Consider the following 18,384-nt stretch of genomic DNA (forward strand, 5'->3'; position numbering starts at 1 on the left):
ATGTTTGGTCCACAACGCTAGAATAATTATTTTGCTCCCTCCCGCCCTTACAGCTTCATCATCTGAAAAGATTACAGTCAAAACAATGGCATACACAAATAAAAGTCAAGAGTTGACATAGTAACTCCGGGATTTGGGTATCAACTGTCCGAGAAATCAGAACACCCAGGCTTCACAATGTGCCCAACATCGAGCTGTGCCAAGGGGGGGCGGAAGGAAGAAGCTTTCCGTTTAAGCCTTCAGAGCATCGCTCCATCACTACGTCAATTCACAGCCACCACAGCGTGCCGATGGACATCTTTCTGTGCCAAAAGAAACAAGTGTTTTGTCCTCTTGATATCAAAGGTAGCCACCTCTACTTACGGAACCATGCACAAGACCTTAACTCTGACCAGCAGGGAAACTTAGGACAACTGAGTGCAAATCCTGCCAATTTCTACCAGTTCCAACTGTGCTTTAAGTCTCATTGCAAAGCCTCAGTTAGAAAAAGGATCACCTCAGGGTATCCAACAAGAAGAAGAGTTGGTTTTTTTTTTGTTTTTTTGTTTTTTTTGTTTTTTTTTTAATATACCATAGGACTATGCAGTTCAATCATCAATCATCTTGGAAAGCTCAAGGAGGAGGTCATCCTCATCCTTCCCTGGGTCCAAGTCGAGCTCGGCTTCCAGTATGCCATCTGAGAGTTCCCAAAGTAGCATCTCTAAATCCTCGTCTACAGATACGGGCGCGTTGCCTGTGGAACTCAGCCGGCGTGTCCTTGCTTCTTCTAGCTGGGAAGAAGCTGAAGTCGAGCTTGAGAACTCCATTGGCTCCACGGATTCTGCCTGGCTTCCAAGATGTGCTTCAGGTCTTGGCAGAGCAAGGAAGAGAACAATCAGTATATGCCATTTCTTAACGGGAAATCCCTTTTCTGCAAACCGGCTCTTAAAACCGTAGCCAACCCCTCCTGCACTTCAATCTTACCCAGGGATTGTTATTCAATTAACCCAGGGCTACATTTAGAGCCCAATATATTAGCAGGTACATTTTTCAGTTTGGGGGTTTCTCTGTGAAGCCAGAGCACCCGGAGTCTAGCAAAGATGGGAAACCAACATGGCCTCCCGGAAGCCCAGTGTCCGAGAACTACATCTCCCGGCATGCTCTGGGAAAACAATATGGACTCCCGGAAACCCGGTGGCCAAGAACTACATTTCCCAGCACTCCCCAGAAAATTGAGCCTCGCAGCGTGCCGTAGGACGCCATTTTTTGCTCTGTTACATTACCGGTTTCGTGTTTATGGAGGGTTTTCCCGCCGTTTTGGGGGGTTTCCCCTCAATTTCGGGTTTTCAGCTCTCCATTTCAGAGTTCTTCCCCGCAATTTTGGGGTTCCTTCCCCTAATTTGGTGCTTCGCCCCCCCCCCCACTTTTGGGGTTCCCCCTCCATTTTGGGGATTCCCCCCAATTCCAAGCCCCCCACAATTTTGGAGGCCCCCACCATCCTTTCTTGGCCTGCCACCCTAATATTAAGGTTCTTTCCCCCAATGTTGGGGTTCTCACCACATGTTTGAGGTTCCTTCCCTTAATTTGGGGCTTAGCTCCCCGGGATCTGGGGCTTTAACCCCAATTTTGGGGGTCCCCCCCAAGTTTGGGGATTCCTCCCCAGGTCTGGGGGGGTCCACATTCAATTCTGGAATTTCACACTTCCATTTAAGTCTTCTTCCCCCCAATTTGGGGGTTCACCCACCCAATTTTGGGGGTTCCTCCCCTAATTTGGGGAGACCCGACCAATTTTGGGGGTCCCCCCCCAATTGTAGAGTCCCCCACCCTCCTTTTTTGGGTTCCCCCCTAATATTAAAGAGTTCTTCCGCCCAATTTTGGGAGACCCCACAATTTGGCCGTTCCTTCCCCTAACTTTGGGCTTCAACCCTTCGATTTTGGGGGGGGCTCCCCCCCTCTTATTTTGGCCTTCCGCCCTAATATTAGGCCTAACCCCTAAGAACCTTGACCCCTAACGCTATGGCAACCACGGATCTAACCCTAACCCCTACCCCAACAAACCCTAGAAACCCTAACCCTAAAAACCCTTGCAGCCCTAACCCGATAAAATTTACCACACTAAACCCCTGAAGACTGTTCTGGGGGGTCCACATTCAATTCTGGAATTTCACACTTCCATTTAAGTGTTCTTCCCCCCCAATATGGGGGTTCGCCCACCCAATTTTGGGGGTTCCTCCCCTAATTGGGGGGGACACAACCAATTTTGGGGGGGACACAACCAATTTTGGGGGGGACACAACCAATTTTAGAGTCCCCCACCCTCCTTTTTTGGGTTTCCCCCAATATTAAGAGCTCTTCTGCTCAATTTTGGGGGACCCCACAATTTTGACGTTCCTTCCCCTAACTTTGGGCTTCAACCCTTCAATTTTGGGTGGGCTCCTCCCCTCTTATTTTGGCCTTCCGCCCTAATATTAGGCCTAACCCCTAAGAACCTTGACCCCTAAGCCTATGGCAACCACGGATCTAACCCTAACCCCTACCCCAACAAACCCTAGAAACCCTAACCCTAAAAACCCTTACAGCCCTAACCCAATAAAATTTACCACACTAAACCCCTGAAGACTGTTCTGGGGGGTCCACATCCAATTCTGGAATTTCACACTTCCATTTAAGTCTTCTTCCCCCCAATTTGGGGGTTCGCCCACCCAATTTTGGGGGTTCCTCCCCTAATTTGGGGGGGACACAACCGATTTGGGGGGGGACACAACCAATTTGGGGGGTCCCCCCAATTTTAGAGTCCCCCACCCTCCTTTTTTGGGTTTCCCCCAATATTAAGAGCTCTTCCGCCCAATTTTGGGGGACCCCACAATTTTGACGTTTCTTCCCCTAAATTGGGGCTTCGACCCTTCAATTTTGGGGGGGGCTCCCCCCTTAGTTTGGCCTTCCACCCTAATATTGGGCCTTACCCCTAAGAACCCTGACCCCTAACACTACGGCTCCCACGGATCTAACCCTAACCCCTACCCCAAAAAACCCTAGAAACCCTAACCCTAAAAACCCTTACAGTCCTAACCCGATAAAATTTACCACACTAGACCTACGCCTAAAAGCCCTAACCCTAAAAATTAAGACCCTCTAAACCCTAACCCAAAACGTAAAGATTCTCAAAGCCCTAACGCTGGAGACCCTAACCTTAAAAAAACCCTAACCCTAAATACCTGACCATAACTAAAACCCTAAGACCCTAACCCTAAAAACCCTATCAACACTAAAACCACAAAATACTTTAAAACCTTAACACACTAACCCGCAAACCCTAACCCTTATAACTCCAACCCTAACAACCTTACAATCCTAACCCTAAACCCTGGAAACCCTAACCCTGAAACCCAACCCTAGTGCCTTAGCCCTGAAACCTTAAAACCCTAACACCTTATTAGAAACACTCTGTAACCAATACCATAGGCTCAGGCAAGTATCTCAGTGAGGTAGCATTTTTATTCACGATTGCAATGGCAGGCGTCCCACAAGCCACCTACTAGTTCCATAACACAGTTTATATAATTTTTTTTTTCCTCTCGGTGACCAGGACCCTCCCCAGTTTCCCCATTGACTGGGTAATCCATGTTCACGATCTATCCAGTGCTTCACAGAAAATACACAGCTGCTGGCCTGTTACTAGTCAATTTTATTTTTTTCTTGACTGTTTTCCTCTTTGAGGTGGTAATGTTTCTTACACCTTGATTTCCACCCAATTGCTCTAAGGATTCTGGTTGTCTGCATTTTACAAGGTTGTCTGTTAAGCTTTCTTATCACTGCAAGCATATATCAATACCACCTTCCTTCCCTCTAAACGATGTAACTCTGTGCAAAAACATTTTTATTCCCACAACCTTGATCCCCTTACCCTAAAATCCTTATTCTCTTTAACCCTAACAACTCTAACCACAACCCTAACCCTTCATATCAACCCCCCGACGCTAATGACACTGACTAATGATCCAAACCCCAAACCCCAGGCAACCAACAAAGAAACAGACACAAAGCTGAAAACTACAAAAAAGGCAAAACCCTGGATACAGACCCCAAATCACAAACACGCTACCAAAATGCTACAGAAAAGCCCCAGACGCAGGCCCCAAGCACTACAGCTAGGCCCCAGAAGCTCTAGACACATCCCAAAGCCAAAATGCAATCCCCAAACACTACAGAAAAGCCCCCAAACACCAGACACAGGCTGCAGAAGTCTACAAGCAGGCCCCAGCCACACCCGGATGCAGACCCCAACTGTCCACAAGCAGCTCCCAACCCACCCCCCCCATGAACTGGACCCCCCCCCACCACCACCCAGATGCATGCCCCAGGCCCCAGGCCTCAGCCCCAGCCCCCACACCCCAGACTCAGGCCCCAAAGGTGTACAACCAGCTCCCAACTGCCCCCCTCAAAGGGAGGCCCCAAAGCCTGCCAGAGGACCCTAGAGCGTACAAGCAGCTCCCAACCCCCCTGGCACATGCCCCAACCCCCCCGCAGACACAGGCCCCAAAGGTGTACAAGCAACTCCCCATCCTCCCCAGAGGCACGCCCCAAAGGTGTACAAACAGCCCCAACCCCCCAAGACCCAGACCCCTACAGCGTAGAAGCAGCTCCCAACCCCATGCCCCCAAGGCACATGCCCCAACCCCTCCCCCAAGGCAGGCCCTAACAGTGTACAAGCAGCTCCCACCCCCCCCCCAGACGCAGGCCCCAAAGGTGTACAAGCAGGCCCCTACAGTATACAAGCAGCTCACAACCACCCCCCCAAAGGCAGGCCCCAACCCCCTCCAGATGCAAGCCCGAAAGGTTAAAACCAGCTCCAACCCCCCAACCCCCCCCGCCCCGCGCAGACGCAGGCCCCAAAGGTGTACAAGCAGTTCCCAACCCCTCCAAGGCAGGCCCCAAAAGTGTACAGGCAGGCCCCTACAGTGTAGAAACGCTCCAACCCCCCCCGCTTCCACCTCGAGGGAGGCCCTCCCCCCCCAGTATACACGAAGCTCCCAACCCCCTCTCAGAGGAATGCCTAAAAAAGTATACAAGCAGCTCCTAACACCCCCCCACCCCCCCCCCAAAGAGGCAGTCCCCAAAGGTGTACAAGCAGGCCCTCAAATCCCTTAGGTGTACAAGCAGGCCCTTCAAATCCCTTAGCCCCTGCGCCAGCTTTATTGGCGAGCAGCGAGGCTGGGGGGGGAGGGGGGCAAGACAGCCTTAAATAAAATACAAATATAAAAAGTGTTATAAATGGCTGTTATAAATCCAAATAGGATTACAATCAAAGTTTACAATTTATTAAACGAATAGAGGCAAGCAAGCAGCGCTGGGTGCGCCGGGAGTCTCTGCTCCCCCAGGACGCACGCCTGTTACGTAAGGCGGCTGGTTTTGATGCTCCCAGGCTAATACATATTCATTACTACTTCGAGAAGAGGCAGGGTTATTAGAATTGGTTTCCGGAATCCGAAACCCCGCCCAGGGGCGCCTGCGTACCAGTCTCTGGTGGTCTCTCGGGGCTTGCTCGGGCTGAATGCTGGTTGTCTTCCTCTCAGGCTTTTGTCCTTCAATTGTCCTTCAGCTCCCCCTTCCTCCTCGTTTGGGAGCCTCTGCGCCGGATTTCAGAAACTCTAGCAACATCCCCTGCAGTAGTCAGCACTTTTCCCTAAAAACCCCTTTGTTCTCTTATCACCTAGACCCGGGCCTCGATGGTAACCCTTCAAATCCCTTAGTGACACGAATTGCTGGACCATTCCTTACAAAAGGAAGGATAAAATATGTAGAGGAGCAATGGCACACGCGAAAGCCCAGCGCCGCGGGCAGAGGCAGCGAAGGTTGACGGCAGAACAGTGCTCGGTTTGAACACGGAGAGGGAAAGCGAGGGGAAGGTGGCCGAAGCCGGCCGCAGTCTCTGAGCTCTCCTCCTCCTGATTGTTTTCTCTCAAAGCCATTTCTGTGTGTGTGCGGGCACCCGGAGCCGGCAGAAGTCCCCGTGAAGTCCTTCGGCAGGACGGAGGGCTGCGTGGGCTCCAGTGAGAGAGGGAGTTAGGAGAATCTTATCAAGTAGAGATAGAGCGCTGACGGCGTTAAACTAGGATGCTACTTAGCGTCTTTGCTAACTATGGTGCATTGTGCCAATTAACTAAAGCAAGAAGCCTTGGGCCCCTTACCAAGGTCAGTCTCCTAATAAGAGAGTGAGCCTGTCTTAAGAAACTGGGAGAAACTGGTCCTGCAGATGGACAAGAGCCAAGGAGCAACTGAGTCTGTGCAAAGACAAGAGGTCAACTAGCGGTGACGAGGAAGAGTCATCAGTCTTCATGCCCACGACCTCCCGTGCTGCCCAGCGCTGAATAAACATACCTACTTTACAATCTCACTGATTGTGGAGTCCCTTTTCCGCAAGTCACTAGCAGCGGTTTCTTCCGCAGAGGTTTTCCCAGAGCCGCTTCAAAGCTTCCCTCGCGGAGCTGGGGCGTCGCAGGGGGTCGTCAAAGCACGCACACACACACACACACACACACACACACACAGGCGTTGTTGTCCAAACAGAAAGTATTTACAACAAATTCGACAAGCGGTTTTCCTCTGCCAGCAGCAAATGCCTGAGGGCCCCTACAGCTTCACAAATCATAGCACAAAGAGCCTAAAGTTCCTCTAAAATTTAGGGAAATGATTCAAAATAGATCTGCTAGGGGAAAACGATCACTGGCGGCAGGGTACACAATACACGCGAGTCTCAGCTCTCCTCCGCAGGGTCAGTGCCCACGCCCAAGTGCGACGCTGATGGCACCCGAACATTTGCTGTAGCAGGCAGCAGAGCCAGCAGCTCAGGGGAGCAATTTTAAAAACCAGGAGGCACTTAAACCAACCCTTAATTGACCCAGTTACTGCAGGAGAGTCCCGACTACTCGCCCTGGAGTCCTACTGTCACCAGCAAAAAGCACCAACCAAAGCTTGGGGGAACTTTGGTACAGCACAAGAGAAGGGAGTGGGGGTAGCGTAGCCGTATCGCAGAGCTGCTGCTTTTCACACCATTTTATCATCCCTGATAATTGAAAGTAAGGCCGGGTGGGCTGACCCCACCACCACCACTCCTGGCAGCATGTTTGGTCCACAACGCTAGAATAATTATTTTGCTCCCTCCCGCCCTTACAGCTTCATCATCTGAAAAGATTACAGTCAAAACAATGGCATACACAAATAAAAGTCAAGAGTTGACATAGTAACTCCGGGATTTGGGTATCAACTGTCCGAGAAATCAGAACACCCAGGCTTCACAATGTGCCCAACATCGAGCTGTGCCAAGGGGGGGCGGAAGGAAGAAGCTTTCCGTTTAAGCCTTCAGAGCATCGCTCCATCACTACGTCAATTCACAGCCACCACAGCGTGCCGATGGACATCTTTCTGTGCCAAAAGAAACAAGTGTTTTGTCCTCTTGATATCAAAGGTAGCCACCTCTACTTACGGAACCATGCACAAGACCTTAACTCTGACCAGCAGGGAAACTTAGGACAACTGAGTGCAAATCCTGCCAATTTCTACCAGTTCCAACTGTGCTTTAAGTCTCATTGCAAAGCCTCAGTTAGAAAAAGGATCACCTCAGGGTATCCAACAAGAAGAAGAGTTGGTTTTTTTTTTTTTTTTTTTAATATACCATAGGACTATGCAGTTCAATCATCAATCATCTTGGAAAGCTCAAGGAGGAGGTCATCCTCATCCTTCCCTGGGTCCAAGTCGAGCTCGGCTTCCAGTATGCCGTCTGAGAGTTCCCAAAGTAGCATCTCTAAATCCTCGTCTACAGATACGGGCGCGTTGCCTGTGGAACTCAGCCGGCGTGTCCTTGCTTCTTCTAGCTGGGAAGAAGCTGAAGTCGAGCTTGAGAACTCCATTGGCTCCACGGATTCTGCCTGGCTTCCAAGATGTGCTTCAGGTCTTGGCAGAGCAAGGAAGAGAACAATCAGTATATGCCATTTCTTAACGGGAAATCCCTTTTCTGCAAACCGGCTCTTAAAACCGTAGCCAACCCCTCCTGCACTTCAATCTTACCCAGGGATTGTTATTCAATTAACCCAGGGCTACATTTAGAGCCCAATATATTAGCAGGTACATTTTTCAGTTTGGGGGTTTCTCTGTGAAGCCAGAGCACCCGGAGTCTAGCAAAGATGGGAAACCAACATGGCCTCCCGGAAGCCCAGTGTCCGAGAACTACATCTCCCGGCATGCTCTGGGAAAACAATATGGACTCCCGGAAACCCGGTGGCCAAGAACTACATTTCCCAGCACTCCCCAGAAAATTGAGCCTCGCACCTTGCCGTAGGACGCCATTTTTTGCTCTGTTACATTACCGGTTTCGTGTTTATGGAGGGTTTTCCCGCCGTTTTGGGGGGTTTCCCCTCAATTTCGGGTTTTCAGCTCTCCATTTCAGAGTTCTTCCCCGCAATTTTGGGGTTCCTTCCCCTAATTTGGTGCTTCGCCCCCCCCCCCACTTTTGGGGTTCCCCCTCCATTTTGGGGATTCCCCCCAATTCCAAGCCCCCCACAATTTTGGAGGCCCCCACCATCCTTTCTTGGCCTGCCACCCTAATATTAAGGTTCTTTCCCCCAATGTTGGGGTTCTCACCACATGTTTGAGGTTCCTTCCCTTAATTTGGGGCTTAGCTCCCCGGGATCTGGGGCTTTAACCCCAAATTTGGGGGTCGCCCCCAAGTTTGGGGATTCCTCCCCAGGTCTGGGGGGGGTCCACATTCAATTCTGGAATTTCACACTTCCATTTAAGTCTTCTTCCCCCCAATTTGGGGGTTCACCCACCCAATTTTGGGGGTTCCTCCCTTAATTTGGGGGGACACAACCAATTTTGGGGGTCCCCCCCAATTGTAGAGTCCCCCACCCTCCTTTTTTGGGTTCCCCCCTAATATTAAAGAGTTCTTCCGCCCAATTTTGGGGGACCCCACAATTTTGACGTTCCTTCCCCTAACTTTGGGCTTCAACCCTTCGATTTTGGGGGGGGCTCCCCCCCTCTTATTTTGGCCTTCCGCCCTAATATTAGGCCTAACCCCTAAGAACCTTGACCCCTAAGCCTATGGCAACCACGGATCTAACCCTAACCCCTACCCCAACAAACCCTAGAAACCCTAACCCTAAAAACCCTTGCAGCCCTAACCCGATAAAATTTACCACACTAAACCCCTGAAGACTGTTCTGGGGGGTCCACATTCAATTCTGGAATTTCACACTTCCATTTAAGTGTTCTTCCCCCCCAATATGGGGGTTCGCCCACCCAATTTTGGGGGTTCCTCCCCTAATTGGGGGGGACACAACCAATTTTGGGGGGGACACAACCAATTTTGGGGGGGACACAACCAATTTTAGAGTCCCCCACCCTCCTTTTTTGGGTTTCCCCCAATATTAAGAGCTCTTCCGCTCAATTTTGGGGGACCCCACAATTTTGACGTTCCTTCCCCTAACTTTGGGCTTCAACCCTTCAATTTTGGGTGGGCTCCTCCCCTCTTATTTTGGCCTTCCGCCCTAATATTAGGCCTAACCCCTAAGAACCTTGACCCCTAAGCCTATGGCAACCACGGATCTAACCCTAACCCCTACCCCAACAAACCCTAGAAACCCTAACCCTAAAAACCCTTACAGCCCTAACCCAATAAAATTTACCACACTAAACCCCTGAAGACTGTTCTGGGGGGTCCACATCCAATTCTGGAATTTCACACTTCCATTTAAGTCTTCTTCCCCCCAATTTGGGGGTTCGCCCACCCAATTTTGGGGGTTCCTCCCCTAATTTGGGGGGGACACAACCGATTTGGGGGGGGACACAACCAATTTGGGGGGTCCCCCCAATTTTAGAGTCCCCCACCCTCCTTTTTTGGGTTTCCCCCAATATTAAGAGCTCTTCCGCCCAATTTTGGGGGACCCCACAATTTTGACGTTTCTTCCCCTAAATTGGGGCTTCGACCCTTCAATTTTGGGGGGGGCTCCCCCCTTAGTTTGGCCTTCCACCCTAATATTGGGCCTTACCCCTAAGAACCCTGACCCCTAACACTACGGCTCCCACGGATCTAACCCTAACCCCTACCCCAAAAAACCCTAGAAACCCTAACCCTAAAAACCCTTACAGTCCTAACCCGATAAAATTTACCACACTAGACCTACGCCTAAAAGCCCTAACCCTAAAAATTAAGACCCTCTAAACCCTAACCCAAAACGTAAAGATTCTCAAAGCCCTAACGCTGGAGACCCTAACCTTAAAAAAACCCTAACCCTAAATACCTGACCATAACTAAAACCCTAAGACCCTAACCCTAAAAACCCTATCAACACTAAAACCACAAAATACTTTAAAACCTTAACACACTAACCCCCAAACCCTAACCCTTATAACTCCAACCCTAACAACCTTAAAATCCTAACCCTAAACCCTGGAAACCCTAACCCTGAAACCCAACCCTAGTGCCTTAGCCCTGAAACCTTAAAACCCTAACACCTTATTAGAAACACTCTGTAACCAATACCATAGGCTCAGGCAAGTATCTCAGTGAGGTAGCATTTTTATTCACGATTGCAATGGCAGGCGTCCCACAAGCCACCTACTAGTTCCATAACACAGTTTATATAATTTTTTTTTTCCTCTCGGTGACCAGGACCCTCCCCAGTTTCCCCATTGACTGGGTAATCCATGTTCACAATCTATCCAGTGCTTCACAGAAAATACACAGCTGCTGGCCTGTTACTAGTCAATTTTATTTTTTTCTTGACTGTTTTCCTCTTTGAGGTGGTAATGTTTCTTACACCGTGATTTCCACCCAATTGCTCTAAGGATTCTGGTTGTCTGCATTTTACAAGGTTGTCTGTTAAGCTTTCTTATCACTGCAAGCATATATCAATACCACCTTCCTTCCCTCTAAACGATGTAACTCTGTGCAAAAACATTTTTATTCCCGCAACCTTGATCCCCTTACCCTAAAATCCTTATTCTCTTTAACCCTAACAACTCTAACCACAACCCTAACCCTTCATATCAACCCCCCGACGCTAATGACACTGACTAATGATCCAAACCCCAAACCCCAGGCAACCAACAAAGAAACAGACACAAAGCTGAAAACTACAAAAAAGGCAAAACCCTGGATACAGACCCCAAATCACAAACACGCTACCAAAATGCTACAGAAAAGCCCCAGACGCAGGCCCCAAGCACTACAGCTAGGCCCCAGAAGCTCTAGACACATCCCAAAGCCAAAATGCAATCCCCAAACACTACAGAAAAGCCCCCAAACACCAGACACAGGCTGCAGAAGTCTACAAGCAGGCCCCAGCCACACCCGGATGCAGACCCCAACTGTCCACAAGCAGCTCCCAACCCACCCCCCCCATGAACTGGACCCCCCCCCACCACCACCCAGATGCATGCCCCAGGCCCCAGGCCTCAGCCCCAGCCCCCACACCCCAGACTCAGGCCCCAAAGGTGTACAACCAGCTCCCAACTGCCCCCCTCAAAGGGAGGCCCCAAAGCCTGCCAGAGGACCCTAGAGCGTACAAGCAGCTCCCAACCCCCCCGGCACAGGCCCCAACCCCCCCCCAGACACAGGCCCCAAAGGTGTACAAGCAACTCCCCATCCTCCCCAGAGGCACGCCCCAAAGGTGTACAAACAGCCCCAACCCCCCAAGACCCAGACCCCTACAGCGTAGAAGCAGCTCCCAACCCCATGCCCCCAAGGCACATGCCCCAACCCCTCCCCCAAGGCAGGCCCTAACAGTGTACAAGCAGCTCCCACCCCCCCCCCAGACGCAGGCCCCAAAGGTGTACAAGCAGGCCCCTACAGTATACAAGCAGCTCACAACCACCCCCCCAAAGGCAGGCCCCAACCCCCTCCAGATGCAAGCCCGAAAGGTTAAAACCAGCTCCAACCCCCCAACCCCCCCCGCCCCGCGCAGACGCAGGCCCCAAAGGTGTACAAGCAGTTCCCAACCCCTCCAAGGCAGGCCCCAAAAGTGTACAGGCAGGCCCCTACAGTGTAGAAACGCTCCAACCCCCCCCGCTTCCACCTCGAGGGAGGCCCTCCCCCCCCAGTATACACGAAGCTCCCAACCCCCTCTCAGAGGAATGCCTAAAAAAGTATACAAGCAGCTCCTAACACCCCCCCACCCCCCCCCCAAAGAGGCAGTCCCCAAAGGTGTACAAGCAGGCCCTCAAATCCCTTAGGTGTACAAGCAGGCCCTTCAAATCCCTTAGCCCCTGCGCCAGCTTTATTGGCGAGCAGCGAGGCTGGGGGGGGAGGGGGGCAAGACAGCCTTAAATAAAATACAAATATAAAAAGTGTTATAAATGGCTGTTATAAATCCAAATAGGATTACAATCAAAGTTTACAATTTATTAAACGAATAGAGGCAAGCAAGCAGCGCTGGGTGCGCCGGGAGTCTCTGCTCCCCCAGGACGCACGCCTGTTACGTAAGGCGGCTGGTTTTGATGCTCCCAGGCTAATACATATTCATTACTACTTCGAGAAGAGGCAGGGTTATTAGAATTGGTTTCCGGAATCCGAAACCCCTCCCAGGGGCGCCTGCGTACCAGTCTCTGGTGGTCTCTCGGGGCTTGCTCGGGCTGAATGCTGGTTGTCTTCCTCTCAGGCTTTTGTCCTTCAATTGTCCTTCAGCTCCCCCTTCCTCCTCGTTTGGGAGCCTCTGCGCCGGATTTCAGAAACTCTAGCAACATCCCCTGCAGTAGTCAGCACTTTTCCCTAAAAACCCCTTTGTTCTCTTATCACCTAGACCCGGGCCTCGATGGTAACCCTTCAAATCCCTTAGTGACACGAATTGCTGGACCATTCCTTACAAAAGGAAGGATAAAATATGTAGAGGAGCAATGGCACACGCGAAAGCCCAGCGCCGCGGGCAGAGGCAGCGAAGGTTGACGGCAGAACAGTGCTCGGTTTGAACACGGAGAGGGAAAGCGAGGGGAAGGTGGCCGAAGCCGGCCGCAGTCTCTGAGCTCTCCTCCTCCTGATTGTTTTCTCTCAAAGCCATTTCTGTGTGTGTGCGGGCACCCGGAGCCGGCAGAAGTCCCCGTGAAGTCCTTCGGCAGGACGGAGGGCTGCGTGGGCTCCAGTGAGAGAGGGAGTTAGGAGAATCTTATCAAGTAGAGATAGAGCGCTGACGGCGTTAAACTAGGATGCTACTTAGCGTCTTTGCTAACTATGGTGCATTGTGCCAATTAACTAAAGCAAGAAGCCTTGGGCCCCTTACCAAGGTCAGTCTCCTAATAAGAGAGTGAGCCTGTCTTAAGAAACTGGGAGAAACTGGTCCTGCAGATGGACAAGAGCCAAGGAGCAACTGAGTCTGTGCAAAGACAAGAGGTCAACTAGCGGTGACGAGGAATAGTCATCAGTCTTCATGCCCACGACCTCCCGTGCTGCCCAGCGCTGAATAAACATACCTACTTTACAATCTCACTGATTGTGGAGTCCCTTTTCCGCAAGTCACTAGCAGCGGTTTCTTCCGCAGAGGTTTTCCCAGAGCCGCTTCAAAGCTTCCCTCGCGGAGCTGGGGCGTCGCAGGGGGTCGTCAAAGCACGCACACACACACACACACACACACACACACACACACAGGCGTTGTTGTCCAAACAGAAAGTATTTACAACAAATTCGACAAGCGGTTTTCCTCTGCCAGCAGCAAATGCCTGAGGGCCCCTACAGCTTCACAAATCATAGCACAAAGAGCCTAAAGTTCCTCTAAAATTTAGGGAAATGATTCAAAATAGATCTGCTAGGGGAAAACGATCACTGGCGGCAGGGTACACAATACACGCGAGTCTCAGCTCTCCTCCGCAGGGTCAGTGCCCACGCCCAAGTGCGACGCTGATGGCACCCGAACATTTGCTGTAGCAGGCAGCAGAGCCAGCAGCTCAGGGGAGCAATTTTAAAAACCAGGAGGCACTTAAACCAACCCTTAATTGACCCAGTTACTGCAGGAGAGTCCCGACTACTCGCCCTGGAGTCCTACTGTCACCAGCAAAAAGCACCAACCAAAGCTTGGGGGAACTTTGGTACAGCACAAGAGAAGGGAGTGGGGGTAGCGTAGCCGTATCGCAGAGCTGCTGCTTTTCACACCATTTTATCATCCCTGATAATTGAAAGTAAGGCCGGGTGGGCTGACCCCACCACCACCACTCCTGGCAGCATGTTTGGTCCACAACGCTAGAATAATTATTTTGCTCCCTCCCGCCCTTACAGCTTCATCATCTGAAAAGATTACAGTCAAAACAATGGCATACACAAATAAAAGTCAAGAGTTGACATAGTAACTCCGGGATTTGGGTATCAACTGTCCGAGAAATCAGAACACCCAGGCTTCACAATGTGCCCAACATCGAGCTGTGCCAAGGGGGGGCGGAAGGAAGAAGCTTTCCGTTTAAGCCTTCAGAGCATCGCTCCATCACTACGTCAATTCACAGCCACCACAGCGTGCCGATGGACATCTTTCTGTGCCAAAAGAAACAAGTGTTTTGTCCTCTTGATATCAAAGGTAGCCACCTCTACTTACGGAACCATGCACAAGACCTTAACTCTGACCAGCAGGGAAACTTAGGACAACTGAGTGCAAATCCTGCCAATTTCTACCAGTTCCAACTGTGCTTTAAGTCTCATTGCAAAGCCTCAGTTAGAAAAAGGATCACCTCAGGGTATCCAACAAGAAGAAGAGTTGGTTTTTTTTTTTTTTTTTTTAATATACCATAGGACTATGCAGTTCAATCATCAATCATCTTGGAAAGCTCAAGGAGGAGGTCATCCTCATCCTTCCCTGGGTCCAAGTCGAGCTCGGCTTCCAGTATGCCGTCTGAGAGTTCCCAAAGTAGCATCTCTAAATCCTCGTCTACAGATACGGGCGCGTTGCCTGTGGAACTCAGCCGGCGTGTCCTTGCTTCTTCTAGCTGGGAAGAAGCTGAAGTCGAGCTTGAGAACTCCATTGGCTCCACGGATTCTGCCTGGCTTCCAAGATGTGCTTCAGGTCTTGGCAGAGCAAGGAAGAGAACAATCAGTATATGCCATTTCTTAACGGGAAATCCCTTTTCTGCAAACCGGCTCTTAAAACCGTAGCCAACCCCTCCTGCACTTCAATCTTACCCAGGGATTGTTATTCAATTAACCCAGGGCTACATTTAGAGCCCAATATATTAGCAGGTACATTTTTCAGTTTGGGGGTTTCTCTGTGAAGCCAGAGCACCCGGAGTCTAGCAAAGATGGGAAACCAACATGGCCTCCCGGAAGCCCAGTGTCCGAGAACTACATCTCCCGGCATGCTCTGGGAAAACAATATGGACTCCCGGAAACCCGGTGGCCAAGAACTACATTTCCCAGCACTCCCCAGAAAATTGAGCCTCGCAGCGTGCCGTAGGACGCCATTTTTTGCTCTGTTACATTACCGGTTTCGTGTTTATGGAGGGTTTTCCCGCCGTTTTGGGGGGTTTCCCCTCAATTTCGGGTTTTCAGCTCTCCATTTCAGAGTTCTTCCCCGCAATTTTGGGGTTCCTTCCCCTAATTTGGTGCTTCGCCCCCCCCCCCACTTTTGGGGTTCCCCCTCCATTTTGGGGATTCCCCCCAATTCCAAGCCCCCCACAATTTTGGAGGCCCCCACCATCCTTTCTTGGCCTGCCACCCTAATATTAAGGTTCTTTCCCCCAATGTTGGGGTTCTCACCACATGTTTGAGGTTCCTTCCCTTAATTTGGGGCTTAGCTCCCCGGGATCTGGGGCTTTAACCCCAAATTTGGGGGTCGCCCCCAAGTTTGGGGATTCCTCCCCAGGTCTGGGGGGGGTCCACATTCAATTCTGGAATTTCACACTTCCATTTAAGTCTTCTTCCCCCCAATTTGGGGGTTCACCCACCCAATTTTGGGGGTTCCTCCCTTAATTTGGGGGGACACAACCAATTTTGGGGGTCCCCCCCAATTGTAGAGTCCCCCACCCTCCTTTTTTGGGTTCCCCCCTAATATTAAAGAGTTCTTCCGCCCAATTTTGGGGGACCCCACAATTTTGACGTTCCTTCCCCTAACTTTGGGCTTCAACCCTTCGATTTTGGGGGGGGCTCCCCCCCTCTTATTTTGGCCTTCCGCCCTAATATTAGGCCTAACCCCTAAGAACCTTGACCCCTAAGCCTATGGCAACCACGGATCTAACCCTAACCCCTACCCCAACAAACCCTAGAAACCCTAACCCTAAAAACCCTTGCAGCCCTAACCCGATAAAATTTACCACACTAAACCCCTGAAGACTGTTCTGGGGGGTCCACATTCAATTCTGGAATTTCACACTTCCATTTAAGTGTTCTTCCCCCCCAATATGGGGGTTCGCCCACCCAATTTTGGGGGTTCCTCCCCTAATTGGGGGGGACACAACCAATTTTGGGGGGGACACAACCAATTTTGGGGGGGACACAACCAATTTTAGAGTCCCCCACCCTCCTTTTTTGGGTTTCCCCCAATATTAAGAGCTCTTCCGCTCAATTTTGGGGGACCCCACAATTTTGACGTTCCTTCCCCTAACTTTGGGCTTCAACCCTTCAATTTTGGGTGGGCTCCTCCCCTCTTATTTTGGCCTTCCGCCCTAATATTAGGCCTAACCCCTAAGAACCTTGACCCCTAAGCCTATGGCAACCACGGATCTAACCCTAACCCCTACCCCAACAAACCCTAGAAACCCTAACCCTAAAAACCCTTACAGCCCTAACCCAATAAAATTTACCACACTAAACCCCTGAAGACTGTTCTGGGGGGTCCACATCCAATTCTGGAATTTCACACTTCCATTTAAGTCTTCTTCCCCCCAATTTGGGGGTTCGCCCACCCAATTTTGGGGGTTCCTCCCCTAATTTGGGGGGGACACAACCGATTTGGGGGGGGACACAACCAATTTGGGGGGTCCCCCCAATTTTAGAGTCCCCCACCCTCCTTTTTTGGGTTTCCCCCAATATTAAGAGCTCTTCCGCCCAATTTTGGGGGACCCCACAATTTTGACGTTTCTTCCCCTAAATTGGGGCTTCGACCCTTCAATTTTGGGGGGGGCTCCCCCCTTAGTTTGGCCTTCCACCCTAATATTGGGCCTTACCCCTAAGAACCCTGACCCCTAACACTACGGCTCCCACGGATCTAACCCTAACCCCTACCCCAAAAAACCCTAGAAACCCTAACCCTAAAAACCCTTACAGTCCTAACCCGATAAAATTTACCACACTAGACCTACGCCTAAAAGCCCTAACCCTAAAAATTAAGACCCTCTAAACCCTAACCCAAAACGTAAAGATTCTCAAAGCCCTAACGCTGGAGACCCTAACCTTAAAAAAACCCTAACCCTAAATACCTGACCATAACTAAAACCCTAAGACCCTAACCCTAAAAACCCTATCAACACTAAAACCACAAAATACTTTAAAACCTTAACACACTAACCCCCAAACCCTAACCCTTATAACTCCAACCCTAACAACCTTAAAATCCTAACCCTAAACCCTGGAAACCCTAACCCTGAAACCCAACCCTAGTGCCTTAGCCCTGAAACCTTAAAACCCTAACACCTTATTAGAAACACTCTGTAACCAATACCATAGGCTCAGGCAAGTATCTCAGTGAGGTAGCATTTTTATTCACGATTGCAATGGCAGGCGTCCCACAAGCCACCTACTAGTTCCATAACACAGTTTATATAATTTTTTTTTTCCTCTCGGTGACCAGGACCCTCCCCAGTTTCCCCATTGACTGGGTAATCCATGTTCACAATCTATCCAGTGCTTCACAGAAAATACACAGCTGCTGGCCTGTTACTAGTCAATTTTATTTTTTCTTGACTGTTTTCCTCTTTGAGGTGGTAATGTTTCTTACACCCGTGATTTCCACCAATTGCTCTAAGGATTCTGGTTGTCTGCATTTTACAAGGTTGTCCTGTTAAGCTTTCTTATCACTGCAAGCATATATCAATACCACCTTCCTTCCCTCTAAACGATGTAACTCTGTGCAAAAACATTTTTATTCCCGCAACCTTGATCCCCTTACCCTAAAATCCTTATTCTCTTTAACCCTAACAACTCTAACCACAACCCTAACCCTTCATATCAACCCCCCGACGCTAATGACACTGACTAATGATCCAAACCCCAAACCCCAGGCAACCAACAAAGAAACAGACACAAAGCTGAAAACTACAAAAAAGGCAAAACCCTGGATACAGACCCCAAATCACAAACACGCTACCAAAATGCTACAGAAAAGCCCCAGACGCAGGCCCCAAGCACTACAGCTAGGCCCCAGAAGCTCTAGACACATCCCAAAGCCAAAATGCAATCCCCAAACACTACAGAAAAGCCCCCAAACACCAGACACAGGCTGCAGA

General features: G+C 50.3%; 3 long non-coding RNA genes across 3 annotated transcripts; all 3 read right to left on the reverse strand.

The window, feature by feature from the left end:
• Positions 1–3,162, reverse strand: LOC308186364. Its single transcript, XR_013944033.1, has 2 exons — positions 964–3,162; positions 1–849 (listed from the first exon to the last, which is right to left on the reverse strand). It is a non-coding gene; the product is annotated as an uncharacterized lncRNA (long non-coding RNA).
• Positions 3,163–7,099: 3,937 nt separating this feature from the next.
• LOC308186366 lies at positions 7,100–10,242 on the reverse strand. The gene is made up of 2 exons (XR_013944035.1): positions 8,044–10,242; positions 7,100–7,929 (listed from the first exon to the last, which is right to left on the reverse strand). It is a non-coding gene; the product is annotated as an uncharacterized lncRNA (long non-coding RNA).
• Positions 10,243–14,183: 3,941 nt separating this feature from the next.
• Positions 14,184–16,704, reverse strand: LOC308186373. The gene is made up of 2 exons (XR_013944039.1): positions 15,128–16,704; positions 14,184–15,013 (listed from the first exon to the last, which is right to left on the reverse strand). It is a non-coding gene; the product is annotated as an uncharacterized lncRNA (long non-coding RNA).
• Between the last annotated feature and the right edge of the window lie 1,680 nt (positions 16,705–18,384).

This window comes from Anser brachyrhynchus (genome assembly GCF_964034855.1).
Source record: "Anser brachyrhynchus genome assembly, contig: SCAFFOLD_206, whole genome shotgun sequence".
In the NCBI taxonomy this organism is placed as follows: Eukaryota; Metazoa; Chordata; class Aves; order Anseriformes; family Anatidae; genus Anser; species Anser brachyrhynchus.